The 26,803-nt window shown below is 44.1% G+C and overlaps 1 non-coding gene across 1 annotated transcript; it reads left to right on the forward strand.

The window, feature by feature from the left end:
- The first annotated feature begins 15,691 nt into the window (after positions 1-15,691).
- On the forward strand, positions 15,692-15,801 carry LOC111718679. Its single transcript, XR_002769198.1, has one exon. It is a non-coding gene; the product is annotated as a U6 spliceosomal RNA (small nuclear RNA).
- The last annotated feature ends 11,002 nt before the right edge of the window (positions 15,802-26,803 follow it).

Below are 26,803 nucleotides of genomic sequence, written 5' to 3' on the forward strand. Positions count from 1 at the left end.
TTTGGGGTCCTTTTTTTCTCCCGCTCCATGTCCTGCTATGGGAAGGCTAGTGGTTTTCCTTCCCTTTCTGGGAAAAAGTTCTCGTACCTTTGCAGTACCCTCCACATGCACCCACAGAGACCCCACACCAGAGGACCTAGAACCTGAGAGAGTAGGTTGAGGTACTAATCTGCCAGGAACTGGGGAAGTGGAAACTTTTGCACCCCTTCCTTGACACTCCCCCCTTCAGGGGGATAGAGGAGGCAACTCCTGGGCTCTCCTTTTTTTGGGCTCTGATTCTCTAAGAAGCTCTCCTGGTGAACGTTGCATGAGGATTTCCTCTTCCTCCAGCCCCCACCCTCCTCAAGTCCGAGCAGAACAAACCAAAAGTAGAAGTGGAAGTGAGAAAAATCCATTATCAAGGGCAAAAATCAGTTCCTTTCATCTCTGTCCAGAGCTCTGAGGGCTGCTGGTCTCCTAGAGCTCAGGGATCCTTCTGGGGATGGTGGGGAAGGGGGCTCCCAGGGAGAAAACGAGGCTGGACTGTGGTGTGTCTTTAGGGCAGGCTTGGAACGTCCCACCCATGTGTCCAGGGCCCACTTCAAGGGTGTCCTCCATTCCAGTCCCTGCACCGGACACTAATCTCTCCCTTCTGAGACCCTCTTGGAGCTTCAAGCCTTCCCGTCCTAGTTCCTCTTTTGTGTTCGGAGTATGAGTCCAATAGACTGGACTCCAAGGGCAGCCTTGCTCTCTTGGTGGGACAGAGGAAAGAAGGCAGGCCTTGAAATCAAGAATACGGAGTTAAAATCCAACTTCTGACATTTACTAGCTGGTTATGTGATCCTGTGCAAGCACATCACCTCTGCCTTCGTTTTCTCAACTATAAAATGAGATAGCGCCCACCTTATTGTAAGAGCAAATGAGATAATGTTAATAAAGAATGGCAACTGCCTTATTATAAGAATCAAATGAGATATTATTAAAGAATAGCAACTACTTTATTGTGACAATCAAATGAGACAATATCAATAAAGAATAACACTTACCTTATTATGAGAATCAAATGAGATAATATTAAAGAATAGCAACTAACTTATTGTGAGAACGAAGTGAATAACACATATGACAATCAAATGAGATAATATTAATAAAGTATACCAACTGCCTTATTATGAGAATCAAATGAAATAACATTAGTAAAGAATAGCAACTAACTTATTGTGAGACTCAAAATGGCTAATATTAGTAAAGTATAGCAAGTGTCTTATTGTGAGAATCAAATGAGATAACATTGGTAACATACAGCACAGTTTTTGCTAACTCTGTGATTACAAAGACCCACTAGTACCAGATGCTTAATAAATGCTCGGTCACTTCTCTTTCCTTCCCTCATTCTCCACAAAGTACTTAGCAATTGACTGACCGAGATCAGAAGATGGGTTTAGCACGGGCTTATGGCTGGATCCTCCCAAAAATGCTTATTAAGCACTCACTGTGCGCCAGGGACTACATTGTGTGGTTGATAGTCATCCTTCATTTTTGAAGAGGACAGCTAACATCACTTAGCACTCTCCTGGCTTGCCTGTGAATGGATTTAAGGGAGGCAGAGTTGTCCAAAGTCACCATTCTTGCTCTCTCTTCCAGAGATGCCAAAGTCCAGTGGCAAGTTGAAAATCAGGATTAATGTGCTTGTTTTCCCATGGTGACTCCTTTTTATGATTATCTTATGTAAGTCATGACCGTTTATACCTTTTTTCACTTCCCCAAAATAAGCAAGTATCAAGATGGGGGGAGGGAAAGATTGAGAGAGGATCAGGCTTTCCCTGCAGGGGCCCAAGGTCCAGATGCAAATGATCAGGAGGGGAACTCTGGAGTTCTCTTTTTTTTCACTTTTCCTTTTAACTGAGGCTTTTAATAAACACAGGAAGAGCCTAGTGATTTCTTTCTTCTGGATTCATCTTCCTCCTTTTCCTGCCCAATCCAGCACCAGGGGAGAGTTGGAAAGTAGGCAGATTGAGCAGAAAAGAGAAGAATAGGATGTTGGGGGCAGAATTATAGTGGTGTCAGGGCAGGACTTGGGTTCGAGGGGGTGGGACTAGGTGGGACTGTGGAGAGGTTTAGATCTTGTGGCATTTGAACTAAACTTGAGCTGAACCCTGACAGGAGGTAAACATTCTAGGAGGTGAAGGGAAGAGGGAATGGATTTTAGGCACAGGGGACAATCTATTCCAAAGCATGGAGATGGGAAATGGATGTCATGGATACAGGAACAAACTAGAGTGGGTTTGACCGGAGTGGGTAAAGGAGAGTGAAATTTATATTTTATACCTGAGGCAACTTCTTGAGTAGAGGATCGATAGGGTTAGGTTTGTGCTTTAAGATTATTAACTTGGCATCTGTATGGACCATAGTGGTTAGGAGAATAATCAGGGGATTATTAAATTAGACCAAGCAAGAAAGTAGTGGTGGTGGCTTGAACTGGGTAGTTGTGAAGAGAATGGGACAGATGTGAGGGATGTTTCAGGGACAGAACCAACAAGACTTGGTAACTTACCCAATACGGAAGGTGAGGGAGTGTAGAGCTGGGATTGTGAATCTGGGTGACTAGAACATGGTTAAAGAATGTAAACTCCTGGAGGCCTGGGATTGTTTTCAAATTTGGGACAAACAATGTCCTGGATTAGCAAATACTTAAGGAAAATTTGTTGATTGTTACCATCAACAGAAGTAGGGCAGCTGTTAAAAGAGGTGTGCCTGGAGGAGAATGAGAAATATGAGCTCTCTTTTGGATGTGGTGAATTTGAGACGTCAAAAAGATGAACAAAAGTCCTTATGGAACGAATTCAGGCTACATAGTGGATCAGATAAAGGATATTTATTTATTCCATCACAAAAGATGTTCTTAAGATGTTAGACATCTAGGCAGGGCTTGGCAAATATGGCAGCTAGGTAGTGCAGTGGTGGAGTGTTGGCCCTGGAATCAGGGAGACTCATCTTTCTGAGTTCAAATCTGGCTTCAGAAGCTTACTAGCTGTGTGATGCTGGAAAAGTCACTTAATTTTTTTGTATCTGTACAATGAGCTGGAGAAGTGAATAGCAAACCATTCCAGTATCTTTGCCAAGAAAACTCCAAATGCGGTCATGAAGACTGGGACATGACTGACAATAAAACAACAACACTGGTAAATACTCACTTTCTAAAGCATAATATAGCAATTTATCACTCTCTTTTTGATGGAGGAAAAGTCTTAGGGGTCTTGTGGAACTCTTAATAGATACTTTACTCTTGATCTGTGTTAGCTCCTCTGAGTAGCTGAGAAAGCAAAAGCAATTCCATTTTGCATATAGTTCCTCTTTCTTGCCCTGACCCTATTTGTCCCTGTGTCTGGGACCTTCCTTATTGCTGAAGTAGCAGGGAAAGTTCTATTTTTTTTTAAGGTGGGATTACAAGAGATAGCTAACCTGAAGAGCCTTTCCTCTATCAATAGGATACCAATAGGATACCACCTCCCTATTTCTACCAGCAAAAGTCCTGTCCATTTCTGAGGGAATCCATACCCAATTTGCCTCCTATCTAAATTGAAACCTATGTAAACTTTAGGGAAGCTCAGACAGCACAGTGGTTAGAGACAGGAAAACTCTTGTGAGTTCAAATCTGGCCTCAGACACTTACTAGTTGTGTGACTCGGGGTACACTGTTTACCTCAGTTTCCTCACCTATAAAATAAGGCAGAGAAGGGAACAGTAAACCACTCCAGTATTTTTGCTAAGAAAACCCCAAATGCGGTCATGGAAAATTGTCCTTTTGTTCCCCTTGGGGAATGAAAGAGGGAATCTTAGCTTCTATGGATGGGATTTCCTTCCTGGCAGACTCAATTAACTCTCATTGGTTCCTAAATTTATCATACTGGATTTGGGTTCTGGTTTGAGGGTCTCGGTTCTGTTTCTGGTTCGTTGTAGCGCTGACAATTTTGCTCACAGTACAACATTCACAAATCCAGATTTTCTGCAAGCCAGGGTCTGGTTTGGGAATTCTTAATCCTTTCAACATGGTATTATCTTGACTTTGGTTATCTTTTTCCAAGGACATGTAGAATGGAGATCAGCGCTGATTGTGCATCCAGCATATGGACCCAGGAGTTCAAATGCAATGAGGCGTTACCCAAAGACAGAAGCACTCAGTCCATGACTCTTCTTGAGTCAATATTTAATATTCAGAGAGAAAAAAAAAACAGAACAGTCTAAGGGGAAGATGGGGGAAGAAAAATGAGTGTTGAAAACTATCTGCATGTATTTTGTAAAAGAAAAATGGTTAAAGAAAAAGAAAAGAAACAGAGTAGAAGAGCCAGCTGGGCTATTGAGGGTCAATCTCATATGTCTAGGCCAGCTTGTGTTTTTACTGCTATTTGCAGTAAAATATTTGCAAAGCCACCCTGGCTATTGTTGGGAATATGAGTGGGAGGAACTGGGCAATAAGAAAAGGTTTTCTACAATTGGAATTGTCCAAGCAAGCAAGGGACGCCTCAGAAGCTGTGAGTTCCCTTTCTTTCTAGCTCTCCAAGCAGAGGCTGGATAACCACTTGAGCTACTTCCGAAGGGAGGGAAATCCCCTCCCTATCCTCACCCCCCCCAAATCCAAGGGGCTTACAGGGCCCCGAAACAGAAGAATGAGCAAGACCTGTTTTTCCTAATCTCTCCAAACCACTCAATTCTTTCTCAAGCCACTCTCATCAAGGGTTTTCCCATGGTGTCTATCCTAATCCCTTCAGAGTGAGGAGAGAGGGAAGAGAACAGGATTGTTCAACAAAAGAGATTAAGAACCATTTCTCCTTTAAAACCAGTGGAGTGGCCACTTCTTTCTAGTTCAGCTTCTCTGGCCCTTCTTCCCCTGGATGGGCCTTAAAGAACTAAGCTGTTAGCAAAGCGATTTTGGGTGCTTTGGCCCAGAGAATTTGAACTCAGATCTTCCTGGTGCTAAATTCAACATTCTGTCTGCTCCCAGTCTTAATCACAGAAGAGCCATTGCCTCAGTCAGACTGACACCTGTTAAAGATCTTCCCTTAAAAGGGCTGAAGTCTCTTATTACATCCAGGGCCATCTCCAGTCTTCCTGATCTAGATCTGGTCACTGGACCCAGATGGTTCTGGAGGGGAAAGTGAGGCAGGTGACCTTGCCCAGCGCTCCCTCACTTCAATCCAATTCACTTGCATGTGATGGAGTCACCTTCCTGATGTCATGGTCCTCTTGGAGAACAAAGGACAAATAACAATAAGATGCAGCTGGGATAAGGGGTGTTAGACAAAACTATAAGAAAACTGGAAAGCCGCTTGGGAGAAATTAGGTTTGGATGGACATTTCACATCATATACCCTTAATCTCTAAAATGATTAGCTCTCAAAAGCTATACCATTAATAGATTTGAGAAGTATTTCTCAAGTATAGATAGAGGAAGAGAGAAATATAAGAGATGAAATGGGTGATTTTGATTATAAAAGTGGAAGATTTTGTCCAGATAAAAAATAAATTAGAAGAAAAAGTTATTTGGGGAAAAAAGTCTTTAAAACAAATTTCTCTGATAAAGGTCTGATACTCACAGTATACAGACAATGGATACAAATATATAAGAAGAAGAGACTTTGCCAATAGTGAAGTGATTCAAGAAAAAGGAGCTGGCAGTTCTCAAGGGAAGAAAGGCAAATTAATTGTTCAGAGGAAAAAGAAAAAAAATTTCCATACCACCAAAAATAAGAGACATGCAAATTAAGCAAAGATGACAATAATGGGAACTGACAGTTGTTAGTGGGGATGTGGGAGGATAGGCACACTAATGCCATATTGATGGAGTCATGAGTTGGTCCAATATTTGGAAAGTAATTTACATTTATAGCTCCAAAGAAGTGTCTGCCCTTTGACTCTCTAATACCATTACTAGGTGTATACTTTAGGATAGGTGGGGATGCCATAGTGCACAGAGCACCAGGCCTAGAGTTAGGAAAGGTCATCTTCCTGAGTTCAAATCTAGTCTCAGATAGTTAGTAATTGGGCTTGAGCAAGTCACTTCACACTGTGCCTCAGTTTCCTTATCTGTAAAATAAGCTGGAGAAGGAAATGCAAACCACTCCAGCATCTCTCCTGAGAAAACCCCAAAAAGGGTCAGGAGAGTTGGAAAAAGGCCCAGATCTCAGAGTAAGGACATTATAGATCCGACGGTACAAGAATATTTATAATAGCCCTTTTGTAATAGAAAAAAAGGAAACTAAGGGAGTGTTCATTAATTGGGAAATGGCTGAGCAATTATATCACGTGAATATAATGGAATATTATGGCAAAGTAAGAAATAATGAAAATGATGCATTTCAAAAAATCGGGGAATAACTATGAAATGACACAGATATTATAACGACAGGAGTCCTAATGTTGCAAAGTGCTTTACAAATATCATCTTATTCTATTCTCACTTTCAACTTTGGGGGTCAGTGTTATTATAGCAGATTAATTATGAAGAGATTGCTGGTTTCATATATTGCTGTTTTTCTGGCCTTTGAATATGGAAATGTCACGTGTGCTCTGGCTGATGATGAGAATTTGTTTTGAAGAAGACTCCTGGGATTTATTAGAAGCAGCCAATAATGCATTTCTTCTGTTTGGGTCTTTTCCAGTGATAACGGCCACTGACATCGGTATTAAAAAATGAATTGGAAGCAGACGCTCCAGTTACTGTCAGATGTTACATAGAAACGAAGATCTTCAAAAGTAACGAGGAGCATTCCCTAATGTTCCTGATGCTTCTCTGAGAAACCAACGTGGGCCCCGGTTCCTTGGGGCGGGCGGAGGCGGCTCCCATCCTTAGCTCGCAGGCCGGGGATTCTGGAGCAACAGGAGGAACGGTGATGCCGAGGCACCGCGGCGGTGATGCCGAGGCACCGCGGCGGTGATGCCGAGGCACCGCGGTGATGCAGTGATGAAGCGCCGAGGCACCGCGGTGATGCAGTGATGAAGCACCGCGGTGATGCCGAGGCACCGCAGTGATGCCAAAGCACCGCAGTGATGCCGAAGCACCGCAGTGATGCCGAAGACCGCAGTGATGCCGAAGCACCGCAGTGATGAAGCACCGCAGTGATGGAGCACCTCAGTGATGAAGCACCGCAGTGATAGAGCACCGCAGTGATGAAGCACCACAGTGATGCCGAAGCACCTCAGTGATGAAGCACCGCAGTGATGGAGCACCGCAGTGATGAAGCACTGCAGTGATGCCGAGGCACCACAGTGATGCCAAAGCACCGCAGTGATGCCAAAGCAGTGATACCGAAGCACCTCAGTGATGAAGCACCGCAGTGATGGAGCACCGCAGTGATGAAGCACCGCAGTGATGCCGAAGCACCTCAGTGATGAAGCACCGCAGTGATGGAGCACCGCAGTGATGAAGCACCGCAGTGATGCCGAAGCACCTCAGTGATGAAGCACCGCAGTGATGCCGAAGCACCGCAGTGATGAAGCACCGCAGTGATGGAGCACCGCAGTGATGCAGCACCGCAGTGATGGAGCACCTCAGTGATGAAGCACCGCAGTGATGGAGCACCGCAGTGATGAAGCACCGCAGTGATGCCGAAGCACCTCAGTGATGAAGCACCGCAGTGATGAAGCACCGCAGTGATGCCGAGGCACCACAGTGATGCCAAGGCACCGCAGTGATGCCAAAGCACCGCAGTGATGCTGAAGCACCTCAGTGATGAAGCACCGCAGTGATGGAGCACCGCAGTGATGAAGCACCGCAGTGATGCCGAAGCACCTCAGTGATGAAGCACCGCAGTGATGAAGCACCGCAGTGATGCTGAAGCACCTCAGTGATGAAGCACCGCAGTGATGCCGAAGCACCGCAGTGATGCCGAAGCACCGCAGTGATGCCGACGCACCGGAGTGATGCCCGCCCTCCCTCTCAAAGAAACGCCGTGAAGGCACGAGGAAAAATCGGTCCGGAGGGGCTGACACAGCCCGGCCGCTTGCCTGGGGGCTCGGCCGCCTGCTTCGGGGCTCGGCCGCCCGCCTGGGGCCTGGGCCGGAACAATGATGATAAAAAGGCGGTTACAGAACCCTTAGGGGCTAAAGTCCCGCAAAGGGAGATGCTTTCTGTGGGAAGGAAGGCGCGTCGCCTCTGAACACCAAGAGGTGGCGGCAGAGAGCAAGGGCCCGGCTGGAGAGAGGAGCTGGCTGGGCTCTGGGCTACGTGGGCGGGGGTGGGGGGGGAGTGGGGGGGTGGGGGGAGGGTCCGAGGGCTCCGAGGGCGACTTTCTGCGCCTGCGCGCTGGGGTCCTGGCCCAACGTGCACACACACAGGTGCGCCCACATACTGACAGATACAATGCACATGTCTCTATGTATGCGCGCAGATGTATAGTCACACATGTATATGCATGCGTATTTATAGTTATACACACATTAATGTGTACGCACAAGTATGCACACGTCTTTATATACACACTTATATTTATACACATGTATATATGCACGCAAATATATTCAAATATATATTTATACATACAATATTATCTATGTACACAGATATATATTCACACATATTTATATTTATACACATGTATATATGCACGCAAATATATTCAAATATATATTTATACATACAATATTATCTATGTACACAGATATATATTCACACATATTTATATTTATACACATGTATATATGCACACAAATATATTCAAATTTATATTTATACATACAATGTTATATATGTGTACAAATATATATTCACATGCATATTTATATTTATATACACATTTATGTTTATACTATATATACACAAATATATGTATTTATACACACACAGATTATATACGTGCACAGACATATATTCACACATATTTATATTTATATGCATACATATTTATATTTATGTACACATATTTATATATACATACAAATACATATTCATATACATATACTAATATGCACACATATATTCACACACATATATTTATATCTATATACATATATATTTATATACACATATATTCACATACATATATTTATATATATACACATATATATTATATATACTCAAATATATATTTATTTTGTTTATTTTGTATACATACAAATGTATATTCACACACATTTATATTTATATGCATACATATTTATATTTGTACATGCATATTTAGATATACAAATGTATATTCATGCACATATATTTATATTTATATACACACATTAATATTTATATGCACAGATTTATATATTTACATACCTATATTTATATATGTACATGCACATATATTTTTATGTTTATATATGTATACATACACTATTTTGTTGTTCAGTCATGTCCAACTCTTTTTGACCCTATTTGGTGTTTTCTTGGCAGAAATATTGTTATTGATACACACACACACACACACACACACACACACACAATTTTGTTGTTCGATCAAACCCAACTCTGTCTGGGGTTTTCTTGGCGGAGGATTGGCGTCCTTTGCTAGTTCCTTCTCCTGCTCATTTTACTGATGAGAAAACTGAGACAAAGGAGACAGAGTGGGTTGCCTGGGATCACACAGTTAGTGTCTGAAGTTGGATTTGAACTCGGGCCTCCTAACTCCAGGCCGGGCACTCCATCAACTGTGCCGTCTAATTGTTCTCTATGCAATTATACCTTGTGCTTATTAAATGACTTTTTATGTCCGTCTCCTTCCCCAGTGGTCAGGTGATAACTTGAGGTGAGGATAGCTTTTTGCATGTGAGGGGATTTTTTTTTGTCCTTTAGTTTGTTCTACATTTTGACTGAATGAATTTTTAGCTAACGTGACCTCTGCTTGGCAGAAAAACCAACAGCCCCCCCGGGGGGCTCACGAGCGGTGGTTTTCCAGGGGATGCTGAGGCACACAGTCCTTCCAGCTGGGTAATTTTTGGGAGACACGGGGCTTCATCTCCCACCACAGAGTCCTGGAATCTTGGAATCAAAGGGAACCTCAGATTTACACCAGTTCCCAGGTGGGCAAAATTCCCCTCCTCGACCCACAATGGGACACGAGCAGCCATCTAGGCTTTGCTTAACGACCCCTGGGGAGCAGCCCCTAGGCCCGGATCCCAGCCCAGTCCATGCTGGACGCGCTAATGATTAGGGGACAGTCTTGGTATCAAGTCTGATCTGCCTCTTTCTAAGTCCACCCCTGATTCTGCCCTGTGGGGCGACCAAGGCCGGCCTTCTCTGAACGGGGGCGGGGGCCCTTCCAGCTCCCACCTCAGCCACGGGCTCCCCGACAAGGGGTTCTAAAGAAGGTGCTCAGTGGTTCGGAGCCCCCCTTCTGGGCTGGATCCCCAGGATCTTTCCAAATACCTCCAGGGCAAGAGGCCAAGAATAATCGTGGGGGACTTTTAAAGTTCTGCAAAGTATTGTAGATATTGTGTGTGTGTGTGTGTGTGTGGGGGGTATAAATACATACACAAACCCAGACATACACAAAACACAGAGCACCATATAAATGTCCCCCACAATTACTCTTTGCCTCCTGCCCTTACAGGGATTTGGAAAGACCCCAGAGATGAATGCCCTTAAGTGTGTGTACATAAGTGTGTATATGTATATCCATATACACACAGACACACCGAGTGTGTGAGAGTGTGAGAGTGTGAGTGTGTGTGTGTGAGACACAATGACTCAATGAGAAAGGTGCTGGAGGTGTTCTAATGCTTTCAGCTGATCCACAGGAGACTGTGGCTCGAGGCTTTGCCCCGCAGGTGACCACCTGTGGATGCTCCAGTTCAATCAGGAGGCAAACCGGTTTACAGCAAGCTGGTGCAGGGGTAGAGGGCTGGGTCCAGAGTCGGGGGCTCCCGAGCGGATCGGGCCGCAGGCCTTGCTCGCTGGGTGACCCTGCGTAAGTCACTCACCCAGCCTGCCTCAGTTTCCTCTTCTATAAAATGAGCTGGAGAGGGAAATGCCAAAGCAGCTCTGCCTAAATCCCCCCCCCCCCCAAAGTGGGTCATGAAGAGTTGGATGATGATTGAACAGCAAAGAAAACAATACGGGTTAATGAGCATTTGACAAATGCTCCCTCTCCCACCAGGAGGAGGCACTAAGGGGGAGCCTGTGGGGCTCAGAGCTGGCGTGGGCCCCACAACGGAGTCCCTGCCCCTGCTTTCCCGGGAGCGGTCGGGGGGCACAGCAGCCGGGCACGGGCAGCTCTGCGTCTCTGCCAGCAGTTGGGGCTCCCTGAGTGCCCTGCGGGCGTCTCTCCCCCAGAGGATTTGGGGGGAGGGGGATGTGCCCTGTCCCCCAGGCCCGCTCCATCAGGGGAGCCTGGGCCTGTTTCTTCCACTGTCCCTTGACGTTTCTTGGGGGCAGGGACGGTGTCTTCTCCTTTCTTGAGGGACCGTCTCTGCCTCAGACTCCCCGAGCTTGTTGTTCTTGTACAGCCAAGGGTGTAGAAGGGTGAGAACTAGGCCCCAACCAGTTCTGAGCCCAAATAGTGCCACGGCCATAAATCATGTGGTAAGGGTTCACTCTCCCCCCCCCCCAGCCCTGTGGGACGCTGGCAGAGGGAAGCCCCTGAAGTTACTCCATGTGTAAGGGGCTTCATGCCGCTGTGTAGCTGCAGAGTGCTCCGAGGTCTGGGACCTGTGCTCCAGGCTCATTCTGGTCCACAGGGACCTCACCCCCTGGCAGGACTTACTGTAGATGATTCCCTGGTCTATTCTCAGTCAGGCCCGCCAGCTCTCTTTCCTCCTTAAACCAGGGGACTGTGATATTCCTGAGGATGCCTCCTTAAACTCCCAAGCTGGACTCCTCCTCCTCCTATGTGCAGCCCCACCAGGAGATCTTGTCGTCCCCGGCTATCATCACCCACAGTCGTCTCCATCTTTAGTTAGAGATTCTGACATTTCCCTGTAGGGATCTGCAAAATATATATTTATATATTTATATTTGCCTGGGGCTGGCAGCATCTCTGATGCTCTAAGACCCTCAGTGGCTCCCACCGGACAGCCAAACTATGATTTCTGGCGTCTGCACCAATGGCCAAGCAGTACAAAGACCCAGTTCCAAAGAACGGAGGCTGCTTTCTTTCTGGGAGGTGGCTTAGCAAATGTCATCAGCTCTCTGTTCCTCCCCAGGCGCATAAGGATAAGGAGAGGCAAGTGCTTTGGGAGCAGGGGGCAAGCTCATTATCTGGGAGGTAATCTACTGATGATGTCGCCTTGGGGATGCAGCTGGAGGCGCCTCTGTCTTCTCGGCCAAATCACTGGATTGGGGAGAAGTTGGGAAATCTGGCACCGAGAGGGAATTCAAAGGCTCGGGAGAGTCCTTGGGAAAACCACCAAATCTGATGGTTTCGGGGCCTACATCAAAGTTCCAGTGTCTCGGCATCTGATTATGGGCAGAGAAGCCCAGCAGGAGTCCGCTCCCCTCCCAAGGACACTGGGGAGATAAGCTGGGTGGTTGCACAGCAACTGCTGTGGCAGGTGTGGTTTCCTATCCTACAATAGAAGAAGGTGGATGATGTAGTCTGGGGGCAGGCCAGCTGATAGCGGCTACTCCGGGGCAAGCGATTGTGAAAGATGAACAAGGACTCCTGCTTCAATATTCTGGGGCCTGAATGGAGCTTTCAGGCTTGTCCTTTATGACAAATGGGAGAAATTAATCCCGATATATCCTAACTAAAAATGGAAACAGTGACTCGTGTAAAATACTTGCCATACTCAGCATTTTGGACCAGTGAACCTTCAAGAAATTCTTCTTGTCTTTTTATCCAGATCCAGATCACATTTATAGCGTCAGGAAAAACTCTTTGGAAAAGCGATTCATTATTCAATAGAAATGATGATTCAGAATATTAATTTTATTGGCTTGGGGAAAATCACCGTTTTCATGGGCCTAAGGAGGCAGATCAACTCAGATTGTCTAGTTTAAATGCTATTTTGTAGGACCATACATTTGTACTTAAGCATTTATTTGTTTTTATTTTTTTGGTGAGGACATCAGGGTTAGGTGACTTGCCCACACAGTTAGCAAGTATCAACTATCTGAGGCTACATTTGAAGTAAGGTCCTCCTGACTCCAGGACTGCCACCTAGTTTCCCCTTAAGGAGTTATTTTTAAAGTCATTCTCTCATTTGTACATAAAAACTATATATATTCTGTATGATCCTGGGCAAGTCACTTAATCCCGATTACCTCAGCAAAAAACAAAACAAAACACCAAACTACATATATTATTTTGCATGGCTGAATAGCGGCAGTTTTAAAAAAAATAGCTTTTTATTTACAAGATATCTGCATGGGTAATTTTACAGCATTGCCAATTGCCAAACCTTTTGTTCCAATTTTTCCCCTCCTTCTCCCCATCCCCTCCCCCAGATGGCAGGTTGACCAATACCTGTTAAATATGTTAAAGTATAAATTAAATACAATACCTTCCACTCTTTTACCATGTGGTGTGATCCTGGTCACCTCCACTTACCCTTTGGACTTGTCTCCATCATCAAACTTGCTATGTCCAAGGTAACAGAGAGGTGGCAAGAATTCTCTGTCTGAGAGGAAAGTAGATGTACCTGCTTAATAACAGGAATAGCAGTCACCATTTGGGGGAGACAGAAGGTTTCCTCTTTGTGCCCCTTACAGCACTTGTTTCTCACAGCCCAGGAGGTGTTTCTACCTTACAGGAGTACCATGGGCTACCAAGGGTCAGAAGATTCTTGTCTCGCTTCATTTTTCCCTCAGCTTCAGTCAGGAATTTGTTCTGTCAGCCTCGTGCACCATCACAATGTGAGATGTTGTGGGGAGACTGGGACGGGGATTGCGGAGACCTGAGTTTGAATATGGCCTCTGACACAGGCCGAGTCATCTCCTCTTGATCCAAGGCATTTCTGTCCCTATGTTGGAGCCTGTTTCCTAATCTGGGAAGTGTAGATAATATCTTACCTCACTGGTTTGTTATTAAAAGTGCAGCTTCCTCCAAGTGGAATTTGTGATGTTTCATGGGCTCCATTCTCACCTATTAATTCACAGTCCCCCAAACTTGTTCTTGATTTGTAATAATCCCAAACTTGGAGTGTAAGACAATTACATTGGGAACAACTGAGAAAAAAATACCATTACGTTTCCATTATATTCAATTGACCTTTGAGATATAGTTTGGCTCCTAGCACTGCTGCTCTAACCTAAGAACAACGCTGGGGATTCTATTGGGAATAATGATGCATTTTGTTGTGGTGCATCCTAATACTGGAGGGGTGCTCCACCATGGAGTCGGAGAATTAGAGCTATAAGGAACCTTAAGTCACCATCTGGTCCAAGGTCCTCATTTTAAAGACCAAGGAACGGCGGCGTGGGAGTAAGCAGGAGAGGCAGGATCTTCTGCCTCCAGATTCCTATTGTACCACACTGCCTTCCAACTGGACCCAAGAGAAAACATCAAACTGATTCCCCTTCCTTCTATCACCTTACACTGACTGGTAGTCTCAATCCCCTTTTTTCTCTGACTTTAGACTGATTGGTGATCTTGATTCCCCTTCCTTCTCCCACCTTAGACTGACTGGTGGTCTCCATGCTTCTCAGTTTTTCACCAATCTTTATTTATTTATTTTTTTAATTTTATTTTTTTTATTATAATAACTTTTTATTGACAGAACCCATGCCGGGGTAATTTTTTTTTACAACATTATCCCTTGCACTCACTTCTGTTCTGATTTTTTCCCCTCTCTCCCTCCACCCCCTCCCCTAGATGGCAAGTAGTCCTATATATGTTGAATATGTTGCAGTATATCCTAGATACAATATATGTTCACCAATCTTTACAATCACAGGATTCTAACAGACTTCAAACATTTTCCATCTCATTCAGTCATTCAGAATCTCCCACTGTCCTTCTCCAAAGAGAACCATGACTTCCCCTCAATAATCCTGAACACTTTACAGCAGCCACCTTCTCTTTTAGAGTCGGTAAGAACAGATTTGAATGCATAAAGCAGTCCATCATCTCAGCCCTCACCAGCACTGTTCAAGAAAGTGATGACAGAACTCCCCTAAGTATTAATGAAGAATGAGATGGTATCAGCATGGCCTCTGTCAGAAAGTCCCAGATTATACAGGATGAAATCCAAGGAAATTATGGAGCCACTCCAGGATTAAGTTAGTTTAATTTAGAAGCTATAATTTCTGTGTCACTAACTGGGACCTCGAAGTTACCGAGAACTCCTCTTAGAATCCACTCATTCCATGTCACCTTCTCCCTAAATGATAATGTCTGCAGAAACAGCATTTCCCCCGGAGATCCAGCTTCTGCTGAGACCCTACTTAAGTCAGATTGAGTTCTTGATTAATAAGTTAATTATTAATTAATAAGTGCTGGTTCCTGAGAGTGGAGTTGATTATATATCAATGTAAATTATAAAATCACGTATGAGGAGACCATGAATGGGTGGCAACAAGGCTCCAGTGGTCCAATAGCTCGTTAACAGAACCAAAGGTAACTACAGTTAGTTGCTCTCCACTGTATTAATCTAGAGGTTCAGGGGCTTGTTGGAGATAGGCGAGGTAATCAGTTACTTTTGTCTGTTTCTCCCATTCTAAAGGAAGAAGGAACTACTAACATTTCTATTTTACAGATTGGAAAACTGAGGTACAAGATACAAGATATCAAGGCTTTCTAAATGGGTGTTTATGTAGCAAGCCAGTGGCCACACTAGAGATGTAGAAGATGTGCTTGCTCCCACAACTCATAAACTAAAATTGGAACGATACACATGAGATTAGCATGGCCCCTGCGCAAGGATGACAGGCAAATTCGTGGAGAGATGGAAGACAACTCAGGCACAAAATATATGTTAGTGGAGTTTATTGAGGGATACTGAAGTAACAGATGATCTGGAAACAGATGGTAAATGAAGCTAAGGGCAGGAGGTTGTTTCTTTGCGCTTCTTTGAATGAGGATTCCTTAACCAGCTCATGCATTGCAAATGGTTCTCTACTATTAAAATACCTTCTTTAAAAAATACAGAAGTTTGTTCATTTGATAACTTAGCAAGGTTCCATCTTAGTCAGAAAGCAGGGAGAAGAAAGATTCTCGAGCAAAGAAGCCACTGCCTATTATTTCAGGAGAAATGAATACACTTTAAATTTTTATAAATATTATTTATTCATGTAACTTTTATATAAAATTATATATAAACACACAGCATGTAAATATTTGTAAACACACAGATATGAGTATATTTAAATGCATTTATTTTCTACCTAATAAAATTTGTGCCTATTTTACTTTTGAAAAGCAAGCAAAGATACTTTTGTAAAAATTCTTCTTTCTTGTAGGCAAGGTCATTTTTTTCCCATCTTCTGCTAGGTAGGGAGTTTTCAAAGGAAGAGGAGAATGGACACAATGGATTAGAATTTGCTTCCTTCTCAATAAATCTGTCCTTATAGGGAAGCTTATTTGGGCAAGCCGGGTCTATAATTCTGCATTAACTAATTTCCTTGCTGCCTGACATTTTTATTTGGAGTTTGCCACTAATATAAATAATATCTAGGGGAAAGATGTGTCTGCTATCTATGCAGTTACAGAGCCATGATTTCAATTTAAGACAGGCTTCTAGAAAATTTAGCAGTCGGTCTCATGTTAATCTATAATCATTTCTCATTATGAGAAGAATTTCCCCACAAATGGAGGGAGAATAACAAGGGAGAGAGGAAGGGAGTCCTTCACATGTGACATATACACTCAAAGGAGAAAGAAGCGGTTGCAATGAGAACAAAGGTCTAGAGAATCTTTATTTTCTTGTTCTGCAAAAATGATAACCCTTTCTTCACCTTTATGCTCTGTTTTCCCAAACAATTTCCTGCTAATAAGTGGGTTCTGTTTCTTCAATTATGTAAAATTAAGGTATTTCCTTAATTGCAAATTAATTTCCTTAATTGCAAACTAATTAATTTCCTTATTTGCTAATTAAGTAATTGCTTAATTAATCCCAGGTTAGGTACCTCTAGTTGCACAGGACCCGAAGCAGTTTCTAATCACACCCTTTGTTTTTTTGATCATATAGAGCTAAAAGGTCTTTCCTTAGCACCGATATCCTTAGAAATTCTGTGCTTAAAGAAGCTAACAAGCATTAGGCCATTATGATATGACGGACACCAGGCTGAGGGCTGTGAATACAAAAACAAGCAAAAAAAAAAAAGTGCCAACTCTGGCTCTCCAGGAATTATTGTCCTGTTGGGGGAAAGACAGTTCATAAAAGACAGCAAATAGCTGGTGGTGAGCTGGGGAGAAATTGGAGAATGTAACCAAAGAAACAGCTCTCCATGGGTCATTCGAGATTCCCCTGGAAGAGTTTGGGCCCTTTCATGGGCCTTATTTCCAACTTGTTTGGATTCCCCAAAGACAGACGAGTATGTGCTTGGGGTCTTTCTATTATTGTATGGGGGAATTTGTAATGATAAGATAAATGCTAGTAACCATTCAATTTCCCTCATAAGGCACTATAGAATCCAGCTATTCTCTCATCCTATGTTAATAGAAAATATAACCTCAAAACTATTGGCTAATGTTAAATAGCTATTATATATATATATATAGAGAGAGAGAGAGAGACATACACACAGGAATTCAATAGAATATGGGAATCATATTCTTGCATTTGTCACAAGTATTTGGTTTTCCTGCTTTTTCTTGGTGGGAGGGGAAAATAAATGCTTATTAATTGAAAAAAATTGTGACAAATGCAAGCAAGACAAGGATGAAGGAGAAAAATAAGCCGTCATTCGAAACATGATTTACTAGTCACTTTCTAAGGAAGTCTGAGTGAGTTTAAAGTATCTGATCAAGAATGAGCTCTCCTATCAAACTGTGCATACCCTTTGATCCAGCAGTGTTACTACTGGGATTATATCCCAAAGAGATTATAAAGAAGGGAAAGGGACCTGTATGTGCACGAATGTTTGTGGCAGCCCTTTTTGTAGTGGCTAGAAACTGGAAACTGAATGGATGTCCATCAGTTGGAGAATGGCTGAATAAATTGTGGTATATGAAAATTATGGAATATTACTGTTCTGTAAGAAATGACCAACAGGATGATTTCAGAAAGGCCTGGAGAGACTTACACGAACTGATGCTGAGTGAAATGAGCAGGACCAGGAGATCATTATATACTTCAACAACAATACTAGATGATGACTAGTCCTGATGGATCAGGTCATCCTCAGCAACAAGATCAACCAAATCATTTCTAATGGAGCAGTAATGAACTGAACTAACTATACCCAGAAAAAGAACTCTGGGAGATGACTAAAAACCATTACATTGAAATCCCAGTCCCTATATTTATGCACACCTGCATCTTTGATTTCCTTCACAAGCTAATTGTACAATATTTCAGAGTCTGATTCTTTTTGTACAGCAAAATAACGTTTTGGTCATGTATACTTATTGTGTATCTAAGTTATATTTTAATATATTTAACATCTACTGGTCATCCTGCCATTTAGGGGAGGGGTTGGGGGGGGGTAAGAGGTGAAAAATTGGAACAAGAGGTTTGGCAATTGTTAATGCTGTAAAGTTACCCATTATATATCCTGTAAATTAAAGGCTATTAAATAAAAAAAAAAAAATACTACATAGTTTCCCAAAGGGAAAAAAAAAAAAAAAAAAAAAAAAAAAGAATGAGCTCTCCTAAGCTTGCTTTATTTTGTTATTCTATTCATATCATAGCATCTTTGCTGGAAGGAGAGGAGCTGAGGGAAGAGAATTAGGACTGTTGGTTGGAGAAGTGGCAGTGGCCTGAGATTTACTGATGGGAAAACACGCCCCCGTTCCTTCTCCCAGATTGTGGGATCATCTATCACAAATCTCCCTCTCACCCCCTACTCTTAGCAGAGCCACCACAGTCGTTCCCATTCTTGGGAACGTGCTTTGGAATCCCAGTGTCCCCAGATACTTCGGTGCTCTCTTCTTCCTCTCTTTAATCGTTCCTAGCAGTAATCACGCTTCCCTGACCATCATTTGGAGTTAAAGCAGCTTCATAAACCCTGGAGGAAAAGAAACATTCTTATCTCAGGGCCCTTGGGGTTGAGTAAGTAAGTTTGCAGTGATAGGTCAGAGAAAGACAGTAACAATGTTGCCTGCGCTTTAAATGGAAGATGCAGGACGTGTAATCAGTGCGTGGGTCTGTAAGAGGAGCCCCTAATTCTCTCAGGACCAGTAACTATGTATCAATATTTTCCCGCGAATCCTTTTTTTTTTTTTTTTTTTTTTTTTAAATTAATAAGCATTTATCTCCCACCAAGAAAAAGCAGAAAACCAAACACTCGGGACAAAAGCCACCAACATGATGGCAACATGCTCCCAAACGCGTCTCATTCTGCATCCGGAATCCGTCCCTCCTCAGGCGGCTCGGTCCTCAGCCCGGGCCACTGCCTCCGTCAGTGATGTTGTTGTACAGCTTCGTTCCGCGTCAGTTCGTACGAGTCTTTCCAGGTCCCTCAGAACCCGGACCTTTCAGCCCATCTCCCCTCACAGCCCCCCATGGCTCGTGCCCAATTGTTCGCCCGGCCCCCAGTTGATGGGCTCCGCCTTAAGCTCCAGTTTTGTGCTGGTGACAGAGAAAGCTGCTGAGCTTCTGCAGAAACGGGGCATTCTTCTCTCCCTTCCCTCTTTCATCTCTTCAGTCTAAGAAGTAGTAGATGATTTGGGGCAAAAGAACGAAGAATCATGTCTTAGGCTCTTATTATATGTAATTATGTAAATGGTGATTATGTAAATGATGTATTTATGATTATTATTATGCATTATGTAAATTTTGATGAGTCTTTTTTATCTCTCGTCTGCCATTATTTCTACATATTTCTGCTTCTTGGGTTCTCATTCATCTGCACGTGGCGACCTTTTCCCTTTTTTTCTGTGTCTTTTATTTGTCTCCTTGCTTTTTGCTCCTGTTTCTCTACTTCTGGTCTCTGACTTTCTGTATACATCCGTGTTTCCATTTTTTGTGGTCTAGCCTAGTTTTTTAAAAATTTTTGCATATTTATTTTTGTTTTTCTGCCTGTTCTCACTTCCTGTTTCTAGGTCTGTCTCTCAGTGCGTCCTGGTCACGTGATCACGAGGAACGGCCGGGTTTCATCACGTGGGCTGCTTTAAAAAAAAAAAGGTCGCTGTGCGCATGCTACAAACGTGCCGCTCTAGCTCCGCCTCCAGTCCCTCCAAAACTGGCGGTTTCTCATTCGCCACCAGGTATCTCTTTCCTCCTCGGCCGCGCTTCCCGCTCCTGGGCCAGCCTGTAATCGCCGGCACCTCCTGAAGCTTCCTTAGAAAGCGGCGACCCCCGTCTGTGACGTCACCGCGCGCCGTGGCCACGCAAGCCAAGGGGCGGGCTCTCTCGCTCCCTGCCCCAGAGCTTCCTGGGAAATGAAGTCTTGGAGCCACACGCCTTCCTGTCTCGTGGCTCCTTGGAGAGGGGGGCGTGGCCTCGGAAGTGATGTTGGGGGATTGGAGGAGGAACATGCTCCTCATGATGACTGAACCCCGCCCCACGTGTGAGCGGAGGGAATGGAGGCGGGAAGACCTGGATTCTTATTCTGACCCACGTTGGTGGGGTGGGATTCATTTAAGCTTTCTTGGTTGAAATTAACACTAACAGGATAATAATGGCCATAATAACGGCCAGCTCTTACGGAGCACTTTAATCTTTGCAAAATGCTGTGCAGTTATTTAATTTGCTTCTGGCAGGAGACAGTGCCGTTATTATCCGTCTTTTTTAGATGAATAACCTGAAGTGGACAAAGTTAAGTGACTGGGTCAGGATCGCAGAGCTATTAATTATCTGGGGCTGGATTTGAACTCATGATGAGTCTGCCTGACTCGGGATCTGAGTTCAAATCCAGCCTCACACTCACACTGACCTTGAGCAAGCCAGTTCACCTTCTTTGCCTCAGTTTCCTCATCTTTAAAATGGAGAAACTGGAGAAGGAAATGGCCCTCTCCTGCGGTATCTGCCAAGAAGTCCCCCCAGTTCCTATTAAAAACACTTGAGAGTATAGGAAAAAATGGACTTTTCCTTAAAATAATCAGTAGCATCTATTTAAAACCATCAGTAAGCATCATATGTAATAGGGATAAATTAGAACCATTCCCAATAAGATCTGGAGTGAAACAAGGTTGCCCACTATCACCGTTACTATTTAATATTGTATTAGAAACGCTAGCTTTGGCAATAAGAGATGAAAAAGAGATTAAAGGAATAAGAATAGGCAATGAGGAAACCAAATTATCACTCTTTGCCGACGACATGATGGTATACTTAGAGAACCCCAGAGATTCTACTAAAAAGTTATTAGAAACAATCCACACCTTTAGCAAAGTTGCTGGTTATAAAATAAACCCACATAAGTCATCAGTATTCTTAAATATCACTAACAAAATCCAACAGTCAGAGTTACAAAGAGAAATTCCATTTAAAGTAACTACTGATAATATAAAATATTTAGGAATCTATCTGCCAAGGGAAAATCAGAAACTTTATGAGCAAAACTACAAAACACTTTCCACGCAAATTAAGTCTGATCTAACCAACTGGAAAAATATTAAATGCTCTTGGATTGGGCGAGCAAATATAATAAAGAAGTCCCCCCCAGATGGAGTTGTCTGAACAACGGGAGAAAATTACTTGCCGGCTTGCAGACTTGGGCTATCAGCCGGGCTCAGGAAACCCCTCGCCACAGAAGGCTCTTGGCTCTCAGACCAGCTTCAGTGCCGGGGGAAGCCTGACACCCCTAACGCTCCCCAGAGGAAGGGCTCTCAGGTTCTGAGTCAGCACGTTCCGAACCTCAGGCCCCAGGGAAAATGTGTGTGTTGGAGGCCTGTCCCAGGGTTCCCCAGAGGGGATTCCTAGGATCCTTTCCAGAACCAATGGCTTCTCACCCAAAGTAATGGAGTCAGAGACAGGGCAGCTCTTCCTTTCTGCCGTACTCACAAACAGAAGCCTTCTGGCTTGGGCCTGACTTTCGGCCGAACCAGTCATGTTTCCCTAATATTTTTTCCTGATTGCGGAATCTTGACCCGTGTGTTTGTGGGAAGGCCGGAGAAACGTTCTGCGTTCCTTCTTCAGCAGCACACACCTAGTTCCAGACTCTTCGATATTGATTCCAAGAGAAAAAAAAGGCTCTGGACGTGGCAAACATGTAGCTTTAACCAGGGCTTTAACACATCCGTACTTTCCGGGTTGTCTCCTTCAGAGGCTGGGAAGTTTTTCCCTTGGGTGAAACTGGGGCCTTTCTCTTTTTATTGAGTGAGATCTCAGCTCTGTCCGGTGTAAAGAGCTCCCTCACTTTTGTGCATTTTCTGGCCTGTTCTGGTCTGTAGGACTCAGCCGGGTTTTGTTTGCTACCCAGAGGGCCAATGGGTTTGCTTATCTCCATCACTATTTGTGGTGGCTTTTTGTAAGCATTTGGTGGGAAGGAGCCATGTGGGTGAAGAGGAATGCACAATATCCTGCCTGCTGGGAAGCAGAAATCTCAATATCTCCACAAAAAGAGATGAGGAGAAGAGTAGGAAAGATAGACCTCTGCGCCTGTCCTTGAGCCTCTGGTCTTTGGCTGTCCTTATTTCCTGCATGGACATCTCCTATGTGGGCAGAACATCCCCTTACCCAACAGCTCCCCTTCTGTTATGCTTTTCTCAGAGTTACAGATTCCCAGGACGCTTGGGAAGCAGCTGAAGGCGTCTTTCTCCTTGCCCTCGGATCCGTGTTCCCTGAGCAGCAGCTCTAGGTCCTTATCTTTCGGCTGGAGGGCCATGCCTGAGCTCCTTGACCTGGAGGTGGCCATACTTGCCAGGGAGGCGGGGAGGGAGATGCTCACTGATTTAAGGGTCCAGGTACCCAGTTTTGGAGAGTCGGGGCCCTGGCTAGAAGCAGGCTGTTCAGGGCCGGTGGGTCCCATGTTCTTGGGGAAAGAAGCACAGGGTGCAATGGCTTAGACAGTTCCCGGCTCACCATTGGTGCTCCGATATGCCCTGACTCAAGTCTTGGTCTGGAGGCCCAGGTTTGGGGCCCCCTGGCCATACGTATATTTGCGGCCATGTTCGTGTAGCTGCTGGGATGGGAGGGAAAGAAGTCGCCTCTTCACTGGAAGTTCAGTGGCTGCTCCTTTCCCAGGTGGCTTTAAGTTCCCAAGTCAGTCTTAGGAACTTCCTCCTTGCCATTTTCTGTAGATACCCCTGCTCCGGACTGTGTGTGTGGGGTTTGTGAGCCAGAGCCCTTTGGGCTCATGGAGGTCTGCTTGCCAGAGGCCTCAAGAGTAGTTACCTGGATGCTCTGGCTGAGAACTTTTTAATACTTTCATCCTAAAAAAAGACTGAGGAGTTTTAGTGGCTTGAAAAAAATCAGTGTGAATAAGCAAGGTGACATATGGGAGCTAAAAAGGCTAATGGTGACAGAACTTCTATGATAGGACTTAGATTAAGCCATGATTTCATCCATTCACAACATCCCCAAGCCACCCTCCTTACTGGGAGACCGAGCTGTTCCTGTGGCCCAGGTGTCTCCCTCAGGGGCCCTTCCTGGTCACTAAGAGGCCCAGAAAGTCCCCATGGGAGACTGAGCTGTCCCTGTGGCCCAGGTGGCTCCCTCAGGGGCCCTTCCCAGTCACCCCAGAAAGTCCCAATGGGAGACCAGGCTGTCCCTGTGGCCCAGGTGGCTCCCTCAGTGGCCCTTCCTGGTCACTAAGAGGTCCAGAAAATCCCAATGGGAGACCGAGCGGTCCCTATGGCCCAGGTGGCTCCCTCAGTGGCCCTTCCAGGTCACTAAGAGGTCCAGAAAGTCCCAATGGGAGACCAAGTTGTCCCTGTGGCCCAGGTGGCTCCCTCAGTGGCCCTTCCTGGTCACTAAGAGGTCCAGAAAGTCCCAATGGGAAACCAAACTGTCCCTATGGCCCAGGTGGCTCCCTCAGTGGCCCTTCCTGGTCACTAATAGGCACAGAAAGTCCCAATGGGAGACCGAGTGGTTCCTATGGCCCAGGTGGTTCCCTCAGTGGCCCTTCCTGGTCACTAATAGGCCCAGAAAGTCCCAATACGGGCAGTTGGGACCTCTTAGACCTAGAACATGTGACTCACTGTGTCCTTTACCATGTCCTTCCCTGATGACCAGATGAGTTTCATATGTCATATGTAGAGAAGAAGCTGAGAGCCATTGCATCCTTGTTGAATATCCCTGTTGTTTTAGAGCAAAGTTAACGGTCTTATGCTCACTGTACAATGACTTTGAGTTCTTCATGCTATCCAAACATTGCATCAGAACCAAGAGAGCCTGGCATTGGGTCCAGTGACCCAAAGTGAATCTAGGAGCTGGAAAATGTGAAGTTCATTACAATATAGGTTAGTTTCTTGGCAGCTCAATCCCTCTGCTAACTTGGATAGATGGGAAAGAGACTGAGACCGAGAGAAAGTTATTAGATAGGGAGAGAATGAAAATGGTCAACTGAAAGAGCAAGGGCACAGAGGGACCCAGGTAGGAATGAGAGGGATGAATGGAAAATCACTTATAAGAGAAGAAATTGAAACCACCCTTTATCATGTTAAAAAAACATGCTTCTAATTACTTAATGACAAGAAAATGACAAATCCAAACAATTCTGATATTCCTCCCATGCCCTTCAGAATGGGAAAAATGACAAAATAAAAAATGGCAGGTGATCTGATGTTGATTGAAATGTGAATTGGCACAACTATTCTAGAAAGCGGTTTGAGACTATTAGATTGTGTACTCTTTGATATGTTAATACTATGCCCTTGAAGAAATAGAAAAAATCTGTATCCCCAGGAAATCACAAAGGAGGGAAAAGGACCCACATGTGCAAAAATGTTTGTCGTGGCTCTTTTTGTGGTAGCAAAGGACTGGGAAATGAGTAGATCCCCAACTGGGCAATGGCTGAACAAGTGGTGGTGCATGAAGGTAATGGAATATGATTGTTCTATAAAAATGAACAAGCTGATTTTAGAAAGGCCTGGGAAGATTTACATGAACTGATGCTGAGGGAAACAAGCAGAACCAGGGATACATTGTACACAGTAACAGCAAGAATGTGCAATGATCAATTATGAAAGACTCGGTTCTTCTCAGTGGTTCAGTGATCCAAAGCAATCCCATATAGATTCTGGACAGAAAACGCCATCTGTGTCCAGAAAAAGAACTAAGGAGACTAAATGTAAAGCAACACATGCTATGTTTACTTCTTTTTTCTGTTTTTTTTTTTTTTATCTCTCCCATGGTTTTTTTCCTTTTGCTCTGATTTTTCTCTCTCGACATGATTCATAAATCAATATATATTAAAAATAAATCAATTTACCAGGAAAAAAAAAAACATAGAGAAAAGTGGAAAAGGACCTGTAGGTAAATGCATATTCATAGCATCACTTTGTTTGTGAAATGAAGAGGGAAGAGTGTCCAGACTTGAGGGAATGGGTGAACAAATCATATTATGTAAATGTAATGCAAATGACAGCAGAGTCAGAGTCAGAGAACCTTGGAAAGAACTATATGAACAGACACAGTGGAGGTAGCAGAACCTAGGGAACAATTTAAACGACTACAACTGTGGACAGCAAGGTGGTATACCTCAGTGTGCAGAGCACTGGGTCTGGAGTCAGAAAGACTCTTTCTGAATTCGCATTTTGCCTCAGACACTTAGTATCCATGTGATCCTAGGCAAGTCACATCACCCCATTTGCCTCAGTTTCCTCCTTTGTGAAATGAGCTGGAGAAGGAAAGGGCAAGTTGCCAGGAAAATCCCACATGGGGTCAGGAGGAGTTGGACACAAGTGAAAGCAATCAAGAACAGAAGCAGCAGCAAGAATAAGAGCAACATATAGCAGAATAACCATGAACAACTTAAGTCTGCTGAGGAAGATTGCCCCCAAAGGTGACCCCAGGAGCCTGACGCTCCCCCCCTCCTGGCATGAGCTGGTGTTTTCAGATAGTGTCAGGGTATAGCTTTGTGTGTGTATGTAGTTCTGTTACAAGATAAAGGCTTTTCTTTTGGGGAGCAAATGTGGGGGTTTTGGTAGTGAGGGGGATATTGATGTTAAGAGTAATGGAAGATGCTGAGTGAAATGAGCAGGACCAGGAGATCATTATATCCTTCAACAACAATATTACGTGATGATCAATTCTGATGGACGTGGCTCTCTTCAACAATGAGATGAACCAAATCAATTCCATTTGTTCAATAATGAAGAGAACCAGCTACACCCAGTGAAAGAACTCTGGGAAACGAGTGTGAACCACTACAAGAATTTCTAATCCCTCTGTTTTTGTCCACCTGCATTTTTAATTTCCTTCTCAGGTTAATTGTACAAAGTCTGATTCTTCTTGTAAATCAAAATAACTGTATGGATATGTACACATATATTGTATTTAACATATACTTTAACATATTTAACATGTATTGGTCTACCTGCCATCTGGGGAAGGGGCTGGGGAGAAGGAGGGGAAAAGTTGGAACAGAAGGTTTTGCAAGGGTCAATGTTGAAAAATCGCCCATGCATATGTTCAGAGTCCTGAGTTCCAGATGATGTTAAAAGACATGGTGTCTCTGCTTCAGACTCTTGGTGGGCCACAGTTTCCTTCTCCGTAAGCTTAGGGGGTTGGATTGTTCATGGATAGAGCTTCTTACAGTTGTGAATTCTGTGTTTCCATGATTGGGGGACTGGGGGATGCTGTCCCAGAGTCCTTCCTGCCCCAGCCCTTCCTTCTCCAGAAGCTGCTGGCTCCCGGTTCCTCCCTCACCCCTTTCCATCTAAGTCTCAGATCCACTTTCAGATGGCTTCACTTC

This window comes from Sarcophilus harrisii, chromosome 2 (assembly GCF_902635505.1).
Source record: "Sarcophilus harrisii chromosome 2, mSarHar1.11, whole genome shotgun sequence".
Taxonomy (NCBI): domain Eukaryota; kingdom Metazoa; phylum Chordata; class Mammalia; order Dasyuromorphia; family Dasyuridae; genus Sarcophilus; species Sarcophilus harrisii.